Source organism: Canis aureus, chromosome 1 (genome assembly GCF_053574225.1).
Source record: "Canis aureus isolate CA01 chromosome 1, VMU_Caureus_v.1.0, whole genome shotgun sequence".
Taxonomy (NCBI): domain Eukaryota; kingdom Metazoa; phylum Chordata; class Mammalia; order Carnivora; family Canidae; genus Canis; species Canis aureus.
In genome coordinates, this window is record NC_135611.1 from 85,562,057 (window position 1) to 85,582,383 (window position 20,327).

Genomic DNA, 20,327 nt, shown 5'->3' on the forward strand with positions numbered 1-20,327 from the left:
CCAAAACATAATAGAATTTTTTAAAAATATTTTTTATTTATTTATTCCTGAGAGAGAGAGAGAGAGAGGGAGAGGGAGAGAGAGAGAGGCAGAGACACAGGCAGAGGGAGAAGCAGGCTCTATGCAGTGAGCCGGACTTGGGACTCCATCTGGGGTCTCCAGGATCAGGCCCTGGGCTGAAGGCGGCACTAAACCGCTGAGCCACCGGGGCTGCCCACGTGATAGAATTTTGAGAGTGATTGCTTTTGTTTATCATTTTTCTTTTCATCCTAGTTTAAAAGGTCACATTAAGTTATAAAGATAAATAAAATTCCTCACTTATTGAAAAGTACATGGCATTCTTTGGCTTGTGCTCATTATTATAATTACAGATAAGATTAACACAATAGCCTTCAATAATCTCCCCCAGTACATAATTAAAAAAAATCTCGAGTAGTTTTTCCAAGATCATCTGCATATTATCAACCGAGAAGGCAAACAACTGAATTTTGGAGCAAAGCCAATCCACTAGCATCAATTAATAGCTGTAGCCATTTCTTACAGGTATGACATATCAAAAGGATTTATGAGAAGCCAAGTGTAAGTTGAGGAGCACAGTAAGGACAGATCTGTATCCTGTGTGCAGAATCTGAGGTTTCATATCACTATTAAGTGGTCCAACGATATGAGTTACATAAACTTGGACTGGGAAATAGTTGAGAAAAGCACCTTATTCAACCAAATCCTCCTGGAATCAGTGAAGCACAAGTTAGGGAGGTTTCTGGAAGTCTCTGTTCAGTACGTATTTTTGAGAAGAGAGTTGATCTTATCTTTGCTATGCAAAGTCAGTGTCTAGTCACCAGGACAATACTGAATGGAAGCAAAATTTTAGGTCATTGATTAAACTTCACCCCTGGCTAGAGGACCTGTTGTTGAATTTGAAAAAAAAAACTTTGTAAATTTCAAGTACCGCAAGCATATAAAGAATGCATATTAACATCATTATTATTTATCCTTTAATTGCATAAAATAACCCACAGATATATAGATATTAGCATGTGTGTGATTATCTGGAAGACAGGAACATTGGAAGTAAGGGTTCTGAGAGAAAAATACTTAGAAATAAAAGGATTTAAAATGAGACCTTTGGTATATATGGGATCCTAGCTTTTACACTACTTTTCATTGTTATCTGTCCCTAACAAGGTCCTTATCTCATCCCCCGCAATATTCACCATCTTTCTTGAGTTATAATGTTTTCTTTCTCTCTCTCTCTCTTTTTAGTAAATATGCTGACCCTGGATTTCACAGAAAAAAATAGAATCATCAGGGAGGATTATGCACCTCACCTACAGCATACAGGCTTGCAGCCAGAGATGTGTGCCTTCACTTGGTGAGGAGTATCTTCCAGCCATGATTAATGCCTCGATTGTGTTATGAATTCTCCATCTCCCACCCCTGTGGGGACCTTTACTTAATTTCTTTCTCTTATAGACACACACACGTGGATGTGAGCGCACACACATGCTTCAGTATTCCCTCCTGTCTATAAGTTCTTTTATTTCAACACACAACATGAGTCTTTCTTATTAAAAAGAAATGCCTCCCATGAGCCATATTTTTATTGGTTATTCTTTATTTAGGAAATAAGAAGTAAAGATATCTCATATCCCTAACAAAAAAAATTTTTTGCAAGAGTTACCTAAATGCATTACTTCTGCTTAAATGCCCATTTACTCCTCAATTCCCTAGAAATTTTAGTCTTTTCCAATTATTCCTGAAAAACTGTTTTCATCCAGATCCCTATTTATGTCTGTGTTACAAGTTGCATATAAAATTACTACAAGACTCAGCATTTTAAAACAAGAATAATTTATTATCTCATTTGGTTTCTGTTTGTCAGGAAGTTGGTTGGGGCACAATGGACACAGCGCATCTCTGCTCCATAAGTGTTCAGAATACTCAACCCTGGGGGTGAGAATCATCTGAAGCCTTGTTCATGCACATGTCTGGAGGTTTGTCATGCCTGTGAGCTGAGACTTTAGTTGGGACTCTTCACTGGAACTCTTACATGTGGCCTTTCCATGTGATCTGGGCTTCTTCACAACATGGTGGCTGGGTTCCAAAGTCAAGCACACTGAGGGAAAGCCAAGTGGAAGCTTTTATGACCTGGCTTTGGAAGTCACATAGCATCCCCGGTGCCATGGTCTATTGGTCAGACAGCCATAGATCTACTCTCAGACTCACCCACATCACATGTTTCCTGTATGTATCTCTGCCTTAAACAACATAACATGGCAATAAGAACTTCCATTAAATTCAGTCAAAGGGGAATTACAGATTTGCAACTTCAGTAAAAACAATGAAAATAAGCTTTTCAAATGAAAACAAGACTTAAATAAAAAAAAACAATAATCAAGACATTCTATATCAGAATCTATGAGATGCATCTAAGACAGCACTTAGATGAAAATTTCACTAGCCTTTAAGAAAAGATAATACCAAAGGTATTGGAGCTGTCTTGGACCATAGGAAAGGAATGAAAATTTTCAAGTTTCTTTTATGAAACAAGAATAATAATGATTTTCAAAATTTTACCTTTAATGAATAAAAGAGGCCCACTTGTATATTATTATAATTAATACATTTAGTCTGAGTTCTACCACTCTATATTATATTGCCTGTATATCTATATGCAATCTGTATTCTTTGTCCATTTTGACAGTTCTTCAGATATTTTGGAAATTTTCTATTTTTCAAATTAGTCTTCTAGTCTCAATTCAAACGCCACCTTCTCAGAAAGGACTTGTGTAATCTGACTGAGACCTTCTATGCCACTACTCTGTTTTCTACTCCTTTTTCAGTCTTTTCATATCATGATCAGTACTTGAAGTTATGTTATTGGTTTATTACTTTAGTACTTTATTATCCTTTTTGCTAGGACCTAATCTCCTTTCTGATAAGATCTCTCTCTCTCTCTCTCTCTCTCTCTCATTCTTGTTCTCTCTCCTTTTCTCTTTCTCAATAATATAATCAGAGCTCATAGAAGTATACATTGAGTAATATTATGTCAGCCAGGTACTTAAAAATTTTATGCCTGAATGCTATTAGAAGCTGTGTTTTTTTTTTTTTTCATTTTCACTTATACTCTTCCTAATAATGTCTCATTCATTTTAAGCACTCAGGAAGTTTGTTATCACTAGATTGAAACTGTAAAGTCTATAACTTTATATAAAATATAAAATATAGATGATGAAGATAATGATAGCTAGTATTCATGAAACATTTACTTTAACGTCAAGCACTATTCTAAGACCTACACATTTAACTCACTTATTTCTTACAGTAATCCTATGATAGGTACCATTGATATTTTTCCACTTTACAGATGAGAAAACTGAATCAGAGTAAATAACTTTCCCAAGGTCACAAAGTTAGCATCGACTTGTTGAAGGTTAAATTAGAATTTATAAAGTCTATAACTATATTTAAGATGGGAAATATGTGCAAAATAATGTTATCCTAAAAGTAGAAGGATTATCCTAATATTATTTTTTCACTATTATGTCTTTGTGTGATTCTTATCCCTTTATTGCATTTTAAGCTGTTTTGTAAGCAGGCATTTTAAAAGTCCCCAAAGCTCATAGAAGGATGATAAATTAATAGAGCAAAAATAGTAGCTTGTATTTAGATAGCATTTACTATATGCCAAGCACTGTTCTTACTGCTCTAAATATATTATTTCATTGAATTCTTATGACAGTAGCTGATACTGTTATTTCCATTTTATACTTGAAAAATTAAAGCACAAAGAAATTTAATAACTTTCTTAAAGCCCCTGGGTTTGCAAATGGCAAAGTCAGAGTTCGAACACAGCCAATCTGATCCACAGTCAGTGCTTATGAGCATTATGTTCTACTAATCACAAAATGCTTATGAGTGATTAAAGAATCTAATGAGATATATATTTCATTATAGGATAATATAATTTGGGGCATGATTTATCCATATGCTTATCTATCCATGTTCCAGATTTATGCTCTTAAATAAACTAAATAAGAACACATTATAGGTATTAGTGAATCATACTGGGTGAATTAAGATTTACATTTGCAGAAATACAGAATCCCCTTCTCCTGGGAAAACACTGGTCATTAACTAAGGTCAAATTATCAGTGATTTTTGAGAATCACAGCCATGTTTTGCACTTACCCAAAATGTTCTTTAAATATTGTCTTCTCTGGGGCACCTGAGTGGCTCAGTGGTTGAGTGTCTGCCTTCAGATCAGGGCGTGATCCCAGGGTCCTGGGATCGAGTCCCACATCGGGCTCCCTGAATGGAGCCTGCTTCTCCCTCTGCCTGTGTCTTTGCCTCTCTCTCTCTGTGTCTCTCATGAATAAATAAATAATATTTAAAAATAAATAAATAAATAAATATTGTCCTCTGGATACATTGTATACTGCATATTAGCAAAACAAGCCCATGATATATAGAAGCATTAAGACATTTTTGAATATTCAGATATTTAAAGTATAGTTGCCAAAATAAACTTTCTAAACAAGGAATGACTATTTTATAAAAAAAAATATGATTCCTTTTCAGACATAATCTTCTTGTAACAAATATAATTTATTTTATTTTCTGCAGAATATTAATTCCACATTTCAAAAGAGAAGAAAACAAGAGATGATTAAGTGTGGATTTCAAGGCAAAACTTGGAATTATTCTCACATTCTTGGCTACAGCTTATCATGAAACAGAGTAATATTTTCCAAAAGAAAATAAACAAATGTTAACAATAACCACAATTATAAGCCACTGTTGAACTGAGCATGTGCATAAAGCCCTAGGAACTATCCTTAGATCCCTCTTTTTAGAAGAATCCATTCACAATGAGACAAAATATAATAGTCACCAGAATACATACCACATTGTTTATGATTTCCGGAATCATCAAGCAGCCTATTAATGAGGTATTGGGATAACATGAGGACCTGAATCATTACTTCTTTAAATTAAAAAAAAAAAAAAAAAAGACTAGTTTCTTACCCAAAGAAATAAAGTTATACAGAATCTTAAATACATTTCTAGCATATAAATATGCAATAATCACACAGTATAAAAGAAAGGAGATATCAAAACTGTTACTACAGGAAAAAAAGGGCATTGTAGTATAATAGAGTTAGAAAGAGCTAAAAACTGGAAGGAAATTAACCATTGAATGATAAGGATGAAAAGATGTTTTCCTCTTAAGTGTTATGTGTCTGTATTTTCTAGAAACAACTGATACTACTTTTAAGTCTTTAAAGTGTTACAAACTTCTGCCACAAAAAAAAAATAAGGGAATAATAATTTATTTGATAGGATTAGCAATTGAAAATAGTAAACATGTTTCCTGTATGATCTGAAAACCATAACTTTTATAATCTCGAGGTTAGAAGTTAGTTTAGCAATCAATAGCAGCTGTCAGCTCAGGACCTCAGTAACATAAATAATAAATGTATGGTGCCTCCATTGAAATGTTTCTATAAAATTAAAAAATATATATCAAATTATATCTCCGATGGCACACTAAAGAATCACTAGAGGGTGATGTCATCTATAATTTGACATATCAATAACAACAAACAGTAACAGGTTATTAAAAATGCACCTAATCTATGTAAGCAGTATACACACCCCTATCTAGCATAATCCAAATAATACAACTTTTTTGCATAAACAATAACACGTATTGTAACAAAAGAAAAATCATTAAAATCAGAGGGACCAACCTTCTCAAAGACTAAAACCCAAAAGTAATTTTCACTTTAACTAAACTTACCTAAAATTTTTTGGTAGGTAACAGAGCTTCCCTAACTGGGTCCAAATTCAATCACAAATTTCCAGGAGGTCTGTCATCCTCACTCAAGAACAACTAGGAAATGTACATGCGTTCCAGAAAAAAAAAAATACTATAAATCAATGCATATATGTAAATATCATTACCCATGTCAGGCTTCTCATTCTTGCTAGAGCTTTATATCAGACAAGAGGACTTCCTTCTGGGTCATTTATCTCCATCAATCTTCCTTCTGTCAATCTCACAGGAAATCAAGGCTTACTTTTCTTTGTTTTTTTAAGTAAACATAGGTCTTCACAGGTGAGGAAAACCCCAACTAAAAACTTTGAGTCACTTCCTTAAAATTATCAGAAGTTTCACTTGACCAGACTCATATAGCAAATGACAAATGCTTATCTTCAACAAACTCCATTTCAAGACGGTTTAAAGGAAAGGAAAAGGGGAGACAGACAAAAAAAAAAAAAAAAAACAAAAAACAAAAAACAAAAAAAAAAAAAACCACACACACAAGTAGAACCAATGTTTGGGCAGGCAGGAGAGGAGATAATCTGAATTTAAATGGAACATTTCCAGGAACAAGAACACAGGCACGCTTTTTCATCTTCTTCTTGTTCTTCAGTCTGATATGGAGATCCAGCTGGAACTCCCATTTCCCAGCGAGTCGGCTCTAGCCATGGGCTTCTGTCCTTTGAATACAGATAGGGGTTCCTAGCCTCTGCATATGGAGGTGATCCTCTCACTCCATCGTGAGTACCTTCATAGGATGCAAGAGGACACGTGTTAGATCCTTGACTGTATGTGGTTTGGGGACCAGTGAGTTGAGGCATAAGGGTTTGCATTGCAAAAGAAGACAAAACTGCCTGAAGACAATTTCATTCTAATTGGGGACTTTTCTGGGCTCCCTACTAACTCCTCCAGAAATAGCTGAAGCTGATTCACTTGCTTTGGGGACACATTTATTGTGGCCAAATTTTTTATGGCACTTGATTGTGAGATCTTAGATTAGCGATGTTGCTTGGTGACACACCAGCCCCCCCACCTACACGTTTTCATTTTGACTTACCTAAATTCAAATTTTAAACTTTCAGAAAGAGCACAGATGGTTTTAAGATTTAGCATTTAATATTTGCAAGGAAAAAGATGTTCAATTCTAATTTATTCTCCTAGCACAAGAAATTCTAAGTTTTTGTGCTAAGCAATTCCATTTATATCCCTGTGAAATGTCCTTGCCATTTCCCTCAGTCTCCACCCCAACTGTTCTTATCACTACCCACACTCAAAAAATCTCTCTCTATATGTATTTGTGGTCTTGATTTCTTCTCTAGAGTGGAAGGTGCAGTAATCCAAGCAATGCCTCAGCCTAATATCATATCATGATTGGTAAAAGAGAGAGAGAGAGAGAAAGAGCCAAGGAAGGCAGGCAGGCAGGCAGGCAGGAAGGAAGTTTGCATCTGAACTGCCATTCACAAAATTGCTTTACTCTTTGTGACAAACACTACTTCCAAAGGGACTATACAGAGTAAATATTGTTAAGACTCCAGCAAAATGTAACAAGAATGAATGAACATTTCTCCAAAATTTAACATATGCACAAATATTTGTAAAGAATTTAAAAGAAAGATACTTATCAGAGTATAGCTTATTAATACAAGTTACTTAACACATTCAAAGATGAGTGAATGATTTATAATAGTATATGCAATAGAGAAATATACTCAATATCTTTGTGGACAATAACATTGATGTGGATTATTTAATGACAAAGATGTCAAGAGCACATTAGATTATTAAGTTTCAAATTTGGTTTCAAAACTAGCATGTAGAATACAACCCTATTTTTGCTAATATAAAGATGTGTATGTGTTTGTGTGTATGTATGTATGTAATAAGTGGAGGAGAGGTGCCCCATTTTTTAAATGGTATGATTATGGGTGATTTTTCTGTTTTTTTTTAAGGTTTTATTTATTATTCATGAGAGACACTGGGAGAGAGGCAGAAACATAGACAGAGGCAGAAGCAGGCTCCCTGCAGGGAGCCCCATGAGGGACTCAATCCCAGAACCCCAGTATCACACCCTGAGCCAAAGGCAGATGTTTAACCACTGAGCCACTCAGGTGTCCCTGATTTTTATTTTTCTTAATTTTTCCTCCATAAATGCATGGTTCTTTTATAAGGAAAAAAAAATTCAAGTTGTGTATACATGTTGCGCAGTGGACAAAGTTGATTATCAGTTTCATCCTGTGTTATTACCAGTGCAGACTAGTAAGCTAGGGGACATCCTCTCCAAACATGCTCTTCTCTACACAGCTTTGTGATACTGATGTTGTGAGTCTGCAAATAATCCTTCTCTTTTCTAGCTGGTTTCCTGTTGGATTTGGCCATCAGGGACACGTGACTAAAAGGCAAGAATAGGAGGAAGGGATGTGCTTTGCATTTGCTTGTTTCTGGGGATGTCATCCCAGGACCGGCCTGTCATATGATCAGCGGCAGCGATTTATTTTACTCCTCAGTTTCTTCCAGTGCTCCCAGAACACCCCCTTGGTAGTACCAGGGTAAGGTGGGCAGTGTCTTCTCAGTTACTACTGTCATTTACCAAGTCACCTCTAAACCCGTCAAGTTGGAGGGGGGACCAGGGAAAAGAAGGCTCGGCAGCAAGTGCAGGCTGGGGGTAGGCTGCTTCTCCACTTGCAGATCCCCAGCCACAGATTCTCAGATTCTAAGTGTCTGTGGTGGACAGGGCTGCCCCAGGAGTCTCAGGCAAGCCTCAGGAGGAGGATCACAGTGCAGATCCCCTCCACATATTATTTTCTTCTTTTGAAAAACAGCTCCTGGAGTGCTTTTGATTCTTGTGGAGACTGAACTACTAAGCCTGGGACATCAAAATAACCGCATGACCTGAACTGTCCCTCATTAACTGGCTATGATAAGGCCCACCAAGTCAGAAGTTTGGGCAAGTAACTAATCATCAAGTGGATATGCTTTGAAGGGATGTGCATGAGCAGGTGTTTTGACACCTTCATTTGTTCTTCAATGTTCTTCTTTGACACCAACTCCTGCTTCATTTTTCTTGACTTACCCCTGGTCACAAGAGAAATAACTATCAGAATCTGGATGTGAGCAGACATCGGACTGACCCAAATGTCCATTAACTGGATAAAACAGAATGTGATATATCCATACCATGAAATATTAGTCACCAATGAAAACAAATGAAGTATTCATACATGCTACAACATCTGAAATCATTATGTGAAAGAAGACGGACAAAAAAGACAGCCATGGTGTATAATTCCGTTTATCTGAAATGTCCCCAATAGACACATCTGTAGAGACAGAGAACAGATTAGTGGTTGCCAAGGGCTTGATGGGGCAGGGAATGGGAGTGACTACTAATGAGTATGAGGTTTCTTTTTGGAGTGTTGGAAATCTTCCAGTATCAGATGGTAGTGATGGTGGGCACGAGTGCAAATATATCCAAAACCCACTGAATCATACACTTTAAAAGAATGGGTTTTATAGTATGTAAATTTTTTCTTAAGAGAACTGTTCTTTTTATTTATTTTTTATTTTTTATTTTTTATTTTTTTAAGAGAACTGTTCTAAAAATTGCAATTAAAGCCAAAAAATGAAATATGGAGATGAATAGTATCATTAGTTTTTACTCCAGGAAAACGGTTATTTTATCTTTGTTAATCAGCCTGAAATAAATTCAGAAAATAGTTTTCTGTATTTGGGGAGTAAACCATTATTCTGTGTATGCATGTGTGTATTTTTATCCAAAATCTTTCACATGGAGAGCACTTTAATTTTCCCTGGTATTGTTGATTGATCTCTGAGATCTTGCAAAGTATTTGTGATTCTGCACTAAACAAGAGAGCAAGAGGGCATTTCACAGAACAGGAAGTATGAATATCTGATATAAACCAGATGACCAGCTTCACTAAGAACAAAGTTCATTCATAATGTAAATGTATTGAAAAATAGGCCATCACCTCTCACCCTCAGACTGACTGACCCTGGAGTGGTAACGAGTGAGGAAGAGAAGGCTCATGCATTATTGATGAGACATAAATAGTTACAGCCTTTTAGAGGAATGTTCTGGCACTATATATTAAAATTAATAATCTGCATATCCTTTCGTGCAGTAATCCCACTCTTTATATTCTAGCCCATAGAAATGAAAGTATCAGTGCATAAGCAAATAATGACAAAGATGTATCTGACCCCTTTGGAAGCAAAGTGAATGTCTACCATTTGAGGAATTTGATATATTGTGATACTTTCATATAATATTTCTCAGCCATCAAAAGGAAAGCATAGATCTCTATATGTTTCCCTGAAAATATATTCATGATACATGACCAGGGGACAAAAGCAAGATGTAGAGAAAAGTGGATAACATTTCATTTACGTAAAACAAAGTAGCAAAATGTGTTTCATATGGGTCTTTGTATGTTTGTGTATATGATTTTGTATGCATGGCAAAGGGTATATAGAAAGACATACTTCAGATAGATAATTTTTGGCTACTCAGCTAGTGAGTAGGGGATGGGGGGGGGAGAGTGGGGCAGAAGGAGATTGAATGTCAGTTCACAAAATCAAGTGACCCAGCAAGAACGATATCCCATTTATGCTGTCTTATATATAAATATACATGATTGAATAAAGATGCATAATGAATTTGGCCAAGTGCTACAAATGGACATGTAGAGGTTAGTAGGATTTCAGAGAATATTTTCACCCTTTCCCATAATTTGGTGTATTGTTTAAAGTTTTACAAAGATTATTCATCATTTATATAACCTGAAAACTTGAAAACCTATTTTCAGTGGGGAAAATAGATAATAATATAAGCAATATTTTACTATTGTTATTTTTAACTTGAAATACCTTTGTTAATTTGTGAGCTCAGAAATTATAATACTTTGGAGAATGTCTAGGATTGAAGATACCTTTGTTAGGCTGGAAATAAAAGTGACCATCTAACGAATAGTGCAAATCCCACATGAGGAAGGGCTATGTGTCACTCATATAATGGACAATGGTTTCAAAAATCTTTAAGCCCTCACCCCCTGAAAATGAAGCTGTAGAATATGAAAATGAGAAGCAGTATGTAGTCCTTGTTCTAGTATCAACGTTTTATGTTGTCTCAGTCCCTTTCTTTTTGCTGGGCCTGGAGTTTTTGATCTGTAAAGTGGCCTGGATTAGGTTAGCTATTCTCTCATGGAGATCAGTTAAAATCACCTAGGAGGAGGTCCCTACGAAACATAACAGATCAGAATTTCTGGAGCTAGAGCTTAGAAAACTATATTAAAAAAATCATTCAGGGATGCCTGGGTGGCTCAATGGCTAAGCTTCTGCCTCAGGCTCGGGTTGTGATCCCGAGGTCCTGGGATCGAATATCCCATCAGGCTCCCCTCAAGGACCCTGCTTCTCCCTCTGCCTATATCTCTGCCTCTCTCTCTCTGGCTCTCATTAATAAATAAATAAATAAATAAATAAATAAATAAATAAATAAATATCTTTTAAAAAATCCTTCAAGTCTAGAAGGCTTAAGAATCACATGGCTCTATGTCACATCTAACCATAACTATTTTAAATGCCCTTTTCTGTTGTGGCCACCACACCCTCTTAGGCTGGGAAACGAGTTTTCTCCAAAGATCTGTTGCTGCTTTGGTGACTGATGCTCATGACGGATGTACTAGTCTTGCAGTGGTTTCTCAGGATCTGGTGGGGGGAGGAGAGACAGCTTTTTTTCAGAGTTCTGTGCAGCTAAGGGTGTTGGGGCTTAGCAGGTACTGCCTGGATAGAAGAGAAACTTTTCCATTCTGTCATTGCTTTACCCTAGTGATGAATCCTGGTCTGTCTTGGAGAAGTAATGAATTGGATTTTCTGGGTATGTATTGTTTTATTAGTTGATCTGCCCTATTAATAAGAATTTTCTATGTACAAATAAAATGGAGGTAACAAAAGGAGTGAAAATTTCTACTTTGTTATATAAATTACATTCCAAAAGTTATCATAAGTCAAATTAAATCACTTTTATTAAAGATCTTCTATCACAGTGTGTGTCTCAAAAGAGAAAAATGTGTCCTCATTGCTCCATATCTTCCAAGTACTATAAAGAGATAAAAGTTCATTATATATTTCATATAGAGTGCTTTTTACTCTCCAATTTATTGTAGGATGTTCACATAAGTACCCTGCTTTGTTACTTGATAATTCTCATAAAGCTGAAAATATAATGTGATCAATTAAATATTCATTGCCAGTGATGAACCCATTAGAAAAATCTATCTTTTCCATATATTTTATGCATCCATAAGTAGTTTAAATATGTGAAAAAGAAGAGCTGTGTTATGTGTTAAAAAAAATTTAATTGCAACCATTCTGAAACCATATTGTTAAGACAAATAGTGTGGTATGTATGAAGTTTTTTTTTCCTATTAATTTTTCATCCATTAAATGTTTTAAATTAAAAACTTATTTTTCCCTAAGCATTTTGCTAGCCACTGAAAATTCAAGGATGAACAAAATATATTTCCCATTTCCCTGGATCTTGGATTCAGTTGGGGTACTGCTCATAGAAACAAAGAACTGTGGTAAAACATGATGAAGTAGCCACAATAAAAGCATATAAAAATGTTCACCTCATTTATAACTTCCCTTTTTCTACTTCTTCTTCATATGACAAAGTATAATGATCTATCAAAATGCTTTGATATGCTGATTGACTTTAGCCACCAAATAAAACATATTTTAATATTACTGTTGATCCTGTCTTTCATTTTAAGGGAGTTTATAAAAATGGTGTAAATGAAATGAATTGCCTACTAATTCCTAAATATTAGTGTTTTAAAATGGAGAATAACACATGTAGAATCACATGTATCTATTCAATTTAATAAAATGATTAAAACCAGATGTATTTCGTAATATATTTAAGAATATGATGATGATGAATGTTAAATCACATATTTTTTGGATTAGCAAAGCTGTTTTAAAACGTTCTGTGGGGTTTTTCTCTTCTTTCCCCACTTTTCCTTTATTTCTTGATTTTCCTCCATGTCAGATGCGTGCGAGGCATTCAAAGAAAAAAATTTTAAAGTAGCAATAATAACAACAATAACAAAGAGAGAAAGAAAAGAAAGTGAGGAATCCAATATTAACAAAATGCATGTTTAACCAAGTCCAGGAGATCAAGCCAGACTGTGCTTGGTAAATACTCTTTGGAGACACTAATACTCAAAGGTTGTGTTTGCTGTTGTGCTTGAAGTTTGCTTTGCGTGGGATCTAAGACACCAGATGACCAGTAATCTCACTTGCCCTTTCTTTTCTCTGCTCTCTGTGGGCCCTGCATGCACCTCGCTCCCCCCCTCACCGCCCCCTGCAGCCTTGCCTGCCCCTGGCCATCTCCCAGCCCACTTGCTCCCCTCCAGATGTCTGCGGTGGTTAGGATTCAGCAGGTCACACCTTAGCCTGTCAGGACCTGGCGCCTCCGATGCCCAGCATTTGTTCCTCGCTTCATTTCCCCTCCAAATGGCCCTGGGTGACAAGTCTGCCTTGTTAGGCACAGATCTCAGGGAGCCCAAGGCAGCCAGCAGTGTCCCGTTTGGCTACCTGTCATATTGCCTTATGTTGTGGCAGTCTGAGACACCCCCAGTTCTCAGCCTCAGGGAGGGCTGTGCCAGGGAGGGCCTACCAACTGGAGGCTGGACGAATTCATGCAAGGGCTCTTGGATGTAACCTGCAAAGCTCAGCAATGACAACTGCATGTGGGTAGGCACAACATCAGGATCGATTTCTCTTCAGTTTTTGTTTAGCTGAATTCAACTCCCCAAGCATTTATTAGAGCTATGCAGGCTAAGGGAAACCATGCAGTGCTTAAGCTCAAGAAGTTCAACGCACATGACCGGTTTTCATCTTCACAACAACCTTGAGAGTCAAATGGGTAAATGTTTGTTTCTTCCATTCCATGGCATTCCATTCATTCAACCACTTATTCATTCAACAAACTTCTTTTTAATGAATCTACTCTGTACACTACGCACTGCTCTTGGAGGAGAGCTACTCAGAGTCATAAAAATTTGTCATTTTCCATGGGCCACCTGTTTTATGGGAGAGCTGTCAAATTAGGCCGACATGACACAGAGTCAATGTGATAGACCAGCAAAGGAGAGCAAAGCCAATAAGGTGAGATAAGAGGCTAGCCACACGGCTGGGTGCTCAAAGAAGAGGATTCTCCTGTGAGACATGAAGTAAGAGTTTGCCAGGAAAACAAAACTCCCTGACATATTTTCCTCCTGTTCTAAACTCCCCTAAGGCCCTTTGAGGTTATCATTAATATTATTGCTTCTGCGGGAGTTTGTATCCAGTATTAATGCAGTTAGGAATGAGGCCATGTCGATTAGCAAATAAATGGTAAACATGGGGCAAAGCAATCTCATTCTGTCTGACTCATATTTAATGCTTTTTCTCATGAAACAATATTATTTCCTTAGGAGGAGCTAATTCTGTTTTGAAGAAAGCATTGATAGTAGAGAAGAAGTGAGTTATAAAATTGAGAAATTTAATATAATTATAAGCCAGAGAATAACAATAAGTTTGAAGATTTTGTCTGAAATGCTCAATATTCTAACTCTGACATACAAAATAAGTGGACAAAGCTGTCTATTTATATTTTCAATTAGGCTTATAATGCGGTAAATATTTTGTAATTTTTGTGAAGTATCAGTTCCATTCAAGCTTCACTAAACAAGAAGAGAGTAATTTACAGTTGAATTTCATATTGAAGAACTTTTCTTTCCTTTTCTTTGTTTTCTTTCAGGAATGATCAGGGACCTTAAAAGCATCCTCCTACCCAGCCAAAGAGGATGCTTCAAAATCATTTTATTCGATAATTAGAGGACGTAAAACCAGCAAGAGAATATCAATGCATTCCTCTTGTAGGCTTTCCTGGAAAAATAGCAGGAACTACATCACAAAAGATCACTAAGCAAAATTACTGAATGGAAAACCATTAGACTAGAAATGTCAGCTCTGCCAAAGTTTGCTGTGTGGCCCTGAATACATCACTTCATCAAGGTGAGGCCTTCTACTTCCTTTATATGACAGAGAAAGTAGTCACGATGGTGTTCCAATTTACAAGGTTTGGGTAGACAAATTAAATAATATATGCAAAATAATTTGAAATATAAAATATTATGCATAAGGTACTAAAAAGGAAGGGAACTTTCATTTATTATTTCAAATGGAATACTTTGTATATATTAATAAAAAATAATGTTTGTGTTGCCAAATATCCAAGAGAATGAGCTGAGACAGACAGATGTGTGGGAAGCCATGCATCTTCTCATGGGTGGGTTATAACAATTCTTGTTATGTTGCCTGTTTCTTTTAAATACTTCAATATAGATAGTATGATATATGAGTAGGATAAATTAACTATAATCTACATGCTAGAATGGATTATTAACTTTTGAACATTTGAATTGGGATAATTAGATAGTATTTCAAAGTGGCTAATCAGTGTTATGTTGCTTCCAGTAACAATAATGTCTTCTACTATCACCAGCTCTATTGGCAACAGAATGGTAGAGATGTCTGAAATAATTTTCCCATTGTAAAGATGATATGAGAACTTCATGAGCCAGCCCCCTAATGTTCTTCAAAACAGTGCCCTAGTCCTAGGACTCCTGTTATTTTCCATGCTCAAGGGCAATATAGAAAACTCATCTCATCCCAGCTAGATGACTAACTGATTCTCAAGATTTGTCAAATGGGCCTCCTTATAGAGAACCATTCATGCAAGGTATTAGTGAATGACTGTAGGATAGAGCTGGAGTTTCATTTAGTTTAAAGAATAGGTTATTGGAATATTTCTTACCTTGTTGGTAATAAATCTGTGTGTGCAGACTTGTATCTGACACTTGCTTTTGTTGGAATATCCCACTGGTATGTTGGAGGGGGTCTATAGCTCATCACTACTTCATTCCCTACCCCTGGAGAAGTGGGGGAAGGGGGTTGAAACCAACCAAAAAGGCCTAATAATTGAGAACGGACAAACTGTCTTAAGTGACTTTACCAAAATTATCTTTTTAGTATTTGGAATATCAATCCACATTTTTCTCATAAATGTACCGAATATCTACTATAAATATCAGACTTATGGAAGAGATTATTACTTTGTATGCCACGATATTCTTTGAAAAACTTCCAAGAATATATTTCTTGAAACTACTGTTTTTTTCTGAGGAATTAGTGTGAGTCCATAATTTTTACATAATGAGAGTCATGTAGCCTATTTTATCTCCTTTTTTTCTTTAGTTCACAGAAAACTCTAAGTTTTATATTTGATTTTATGTCCTCTGGGTTTCATTTTAGTTTTCTTCCTTGATGTGGTTTTGATTTTTTTTTAATTTTAGTCAAATTCTACTTCTTTTGTTATTACAGTGGGGTTTTATTTATTTATTTTTCAACTTTTAAAAAAGATTTTAGTGCAGCCCAGGTGGCTCAGCGGTTTAGCACTGCCTTCAGCCTAGGGTGTGATCCTGGAGACCCGGGATCAAGTCCCACGTCAGGCTCCCTGCCTGGAGCCTGCTTCTCTCTCTGCCTGTGTCTCTGCCTCTCTCTCTCTCTGTGTCTCCCATGAATAAATAAATAAAATCTTAAAAAAAAAGAAAAAATTTTATTTATTTATTCATGGGAGACACAGAGAGAGTGGCAGAGACATAGGCAGAAGGAGAAGCAGGCTCCCTGTGGGGAGCCTGATGCAGGACTCAGTACCAGGACCCTGGGATCACACTCTGAGCCGAAGGCAACACTCAACCACTGAGCCACCTAGGCGTCCCTATTTTTTTTTTCAAAAATTTTAAATGATTTATTTATTAGATAGAGAGAGAAGAAGAAGAAGAAGGAGGAGGAGGAGGAGGAGGAGGAGGAGGAGGAGGAGGAGGGAGACAGAGGGAGAGGGAGCAATAATCTTCAGCAGATTCTGCCAGAGTCAGACACCAGGCTCAGTCTCACAATTCTGAGATCAGGACCCAAGCTGAAATCAAGAGCTGGTTTAGCCACCTAACCCATTCATGTACCCCTATTTTATTTTTTACCTTAAATTTGTTACATTGATTAGAATTACAAACATACTTACAAATGAACTTATCATATAACTATCTAGCTGTGTTCCAGAGATGAGACAAACTCAAAGGCCTCCTACTCCTCTGACATCTTAACTCCTCTTCTATCATGTAATAAAGATTTCAAACATGACTGATGTAGGAGAACTTTGCAACATGAAAAGATGGCCTTTCTCTGCAAGCCTACTTTCTTTCTTTTTTTTTTTTTTTTTAAATTTCAGTTAATTAAAATACAGTGTTATATTAGTTGTACAATACAGTGATTCAAAACTTCCGTATAACATCCATATAACTTCCATATAACACCCAGTGTTCATCACAGTAAGTGCACTCTTGGGGCACCTGGGTGGCTCAGTGGTTGAGCATCTGCCTTTGGCTCAGGTTGTGATTTCAGGGTCCTGGGATCAAGTCCTGCATCAGGCTCCCCACAGAGAGCCTGCTTCTCCCCTTGCCTGTGTCTCTGCCTCTCTTTCTGTGTCTCTCATGAATAAAGAAAATCTTTAAGAAACAAAAACAAAAACAAAACAAGTGCACTCTTAATCCCCATCACCTATTTCACCCATCCGTCATTCACCTCCCCTCTGATAACCATCATTTTGTTCTCTATAGTGAAGAGTCTATTTCTTGGTTTGTCTGCCTCTCTCTCTTTTTTTCCTCTTTGCTTGTTTTTGTTTCCTAAATTCCTCATATGAGTGAAATCAGATGGTATTTGTCTTTCTCTGACTTATTTCACTTAGCATTGTACTCTTAAGCTCCATTCATGTAATTTATAAATGGTAAGAGGTCGTTCTTTTTGATGACTCAGTAATACTTAAAACTTGATTATTATAAATGTTGCTATAGACATGGGGTGCATGTAGCCCTCTGAATTAGTGTTTTTGTATTCTTTGGGGAAATACCCAGGAGTGTGACTGCTGGATCGTAGGGTAGTTCTACTTTTTAACTTTTTGAGGAAACTCCATACTGTTTTCCACAGTGGCTGTACCAGTTTGCCTTCCCATCAATAGTACAAGAGTGTTCCTTTCCCCCCTACATCCTTCCCAACACTGTTGTTTCTTGTGATTTTAGCTGTTCTGACAGGTGTGAGGTGGTATCTTATTGATGCTTTGATTTGCATTTCCCTGATAGTGAGTGATGATGAATATCTTTTAATGTGTCTGTTGGCCAACCGAATGTCTTCTGAGCTTATTTCCAGGGTAAACAATTGAGAATTCAGGGAAATTAGTGGACATTAGAAACAACAGCATGAAAGTAACATTTTTAATAAGCTGTAAACTGTCAGAAACAGAAAGTGTGCACATTTTCAATCAGGAATTTCATTAATGAACATGTATAATTAATAAATGGTTTCCTCAAACAATATTAGAATAAAAGTGCTCATTATGTGTCTTTTACAAATGTCTGTAATGTATGTTATAATACCTAGTCTTTCTAAATTTTCTATATTTTAAAAAAACTGCTGAACAAGTTTTTAAATCAATGAATTATTTTTAAATCATTAGTTTTCTATCCCCATTACTTCCATCCTTCCCATCCTTGAGCTAATGATAAATACAGAATCAAGCTCAAGAAGTGCAAGAAAAGGCTTGATGCCATTTTGAAACTCAGGTTATTCTCCTTTAGGCACTGAAATCCTTCCTAGTAGAAAGTCAGGAACTTGCATTCAAATGGGTTAAAGCCACTGCTTAGTTAGCACTAACTTCCAACATCTTTGAAGTAGTTAGTGGCCTAATTTTCCCCCTTAGCATTTATTTCCTTTGTACCCAATGTCTTTGAGGTTTAAAGTTAGGATTAATTTCCTAATCTTCACGTTGTAGTACTTATCATCTCTCTCATCAGTCTAATATGAGTTAATTAGAATCTGTAGTTAGTTCTCAATCTGTGTTATAGTAGAACAATTGAAAAGAAAGGCACAGACACAATTATGTTGTTTTATGTCTGGAGGAGACAGAAAGCCAGTGGGGCTTCCCTTATTAGGTTAATATCTACCTGACTTCAAATGTTCCAGTGATACAAATAGCAATGGAGTCAATGCTCATTCCACCCACCATCTCTCCTTGCCTTGCCCTGCTCCTTACAATCCAATTAATTCAAAGGTGATGGAAGAAGAGACATGTTTCACATGTCAAAATGACAATGTTCATTACATGATTCACAGAATGACAAATGTTGATGGCTTTGGGTAAATCCATGCTTTTACTTTTAAAATAAATTCTCTTTTTGTCATGTTTTACAAAAAATCCTCCTTCAAATCAAAAAAAGTATTTGCCCAAAGAAAGCAAGTGCCTGAATAATTTCTTTTGATGACCACAATGGCTTGATAAACATGAGAATTAAATAAATATACAACGTTGTGTATATTGTTAAATAAATATACAATGTTACCTCTAACTGATAATCCAGGAGTTGGTGGTGTGGTATTCCAAAAGGAAACTTTGCTTTTGAGTATACTTTGCAAGGCCAACTTTTGCTATAAAGGTTATACATTACACTCTTCAAAATCTATGTGGTTTAGTCCTGGTCTGAAATTTAATGAACAAATAAGCTATTCATAAAAACATCAAAAGAGAGGTACAATATTTGGTATAATTGTGTATACACAGTATTTCTTGTATTCATGTAAACTCGAAGCCTCTAATTCAATGGTTAAAAACAGTAAGAATATAATCAATCTGAATGGGTCATTAATGTTTAACAAATTGAAGTTTTTAAAACACATAGGTTTCAACAATATTCACTGTATATGTAGAAAGATCTAAAACCCACTCCTTAAGAAAATTCTAGTTGCAAATCACAAGGAGCCATTAGGACATGAATAAATGTAAAACAAATGAAAAACAGGTTTTAAGGTACCAAGATCAGGTGGTAAGGAAACAAAATAAATGTCAGCTACTTAAGAAATCTACATTGAATAAGAAACTACTAATACTCTTTCAAAAGGGATATTAAGGAATTATCTTAAAGATATTCTCCTCAGAGTCCTGTAGATTCATAAAAGTATTAGCTAAGTTGTTTTTTTCTTATCTTTATATAAAATACAGAGTATGAAAACTGTTTCTGATTAGCTAAAAGTAGATTTTAATTGACTCTGATGTCAACTTGTTTCTCAAAGGTAGTTATTTTTGTCAGAATATTTTCAAGGGAGAACTTTTTGTCATAGGCTCCTCCGTTATATAACTTGCACAAAACTGAAATTATAATAAATTAGATTGGGGGAGATACCACATTGCCATTTATTTTTGGCTTTTTAAAAACCTATAAATTAACTAACAAATATGATGAAGTATTTTTATTAGAAATCAAAGTTCTGAATGAAATTTACAACCGGGCAGCCCTGGTGGTCCAGCGGTGTAGTGTGATCCTGGGCGTGA

At 36.0% G+C, this 20,327-nt stretch overlaps 1 long non-coding RNA gene across 12 annotated transcripts in view; it reads right to left on the reverse strand.

Annotated features, from left to right (window-relative positions):
• Nucleotides 1-1,834: 1,834 nt before the first annotated feature.
• Nucleotides 1,835-20,327, reverse strand: part of LOC144319119 (uncharacterized) — a 61,232-nt gene continuing 42,739 nt past the window's right edge. For 4 of the 12 annotated variants that reach the window (XR_013385028.1, XR_013385025.1, XR_013385042.1 and 1 more), the window contains 3 exons: nt 4,907-6,575; nt 4,192-4,366; nt 1,835-2,258 (listed from right to left, as the gene is read on the reverse strand). This is a non-coding gene — a long non-coding RNA (uncharacterized LOC144319119). Of the gene's footprint in view, nt 2,259-4,191; nt 4,367-4,906; nt 6,576-19,341; nt 19,479-20,327 lie in introns of all 12 variants that reach the window. The other 8 variants (XR_013385040.1, XR_013385030.1, XR_013385022.1 and 5 more) reach the window with 8 other exon arrangements.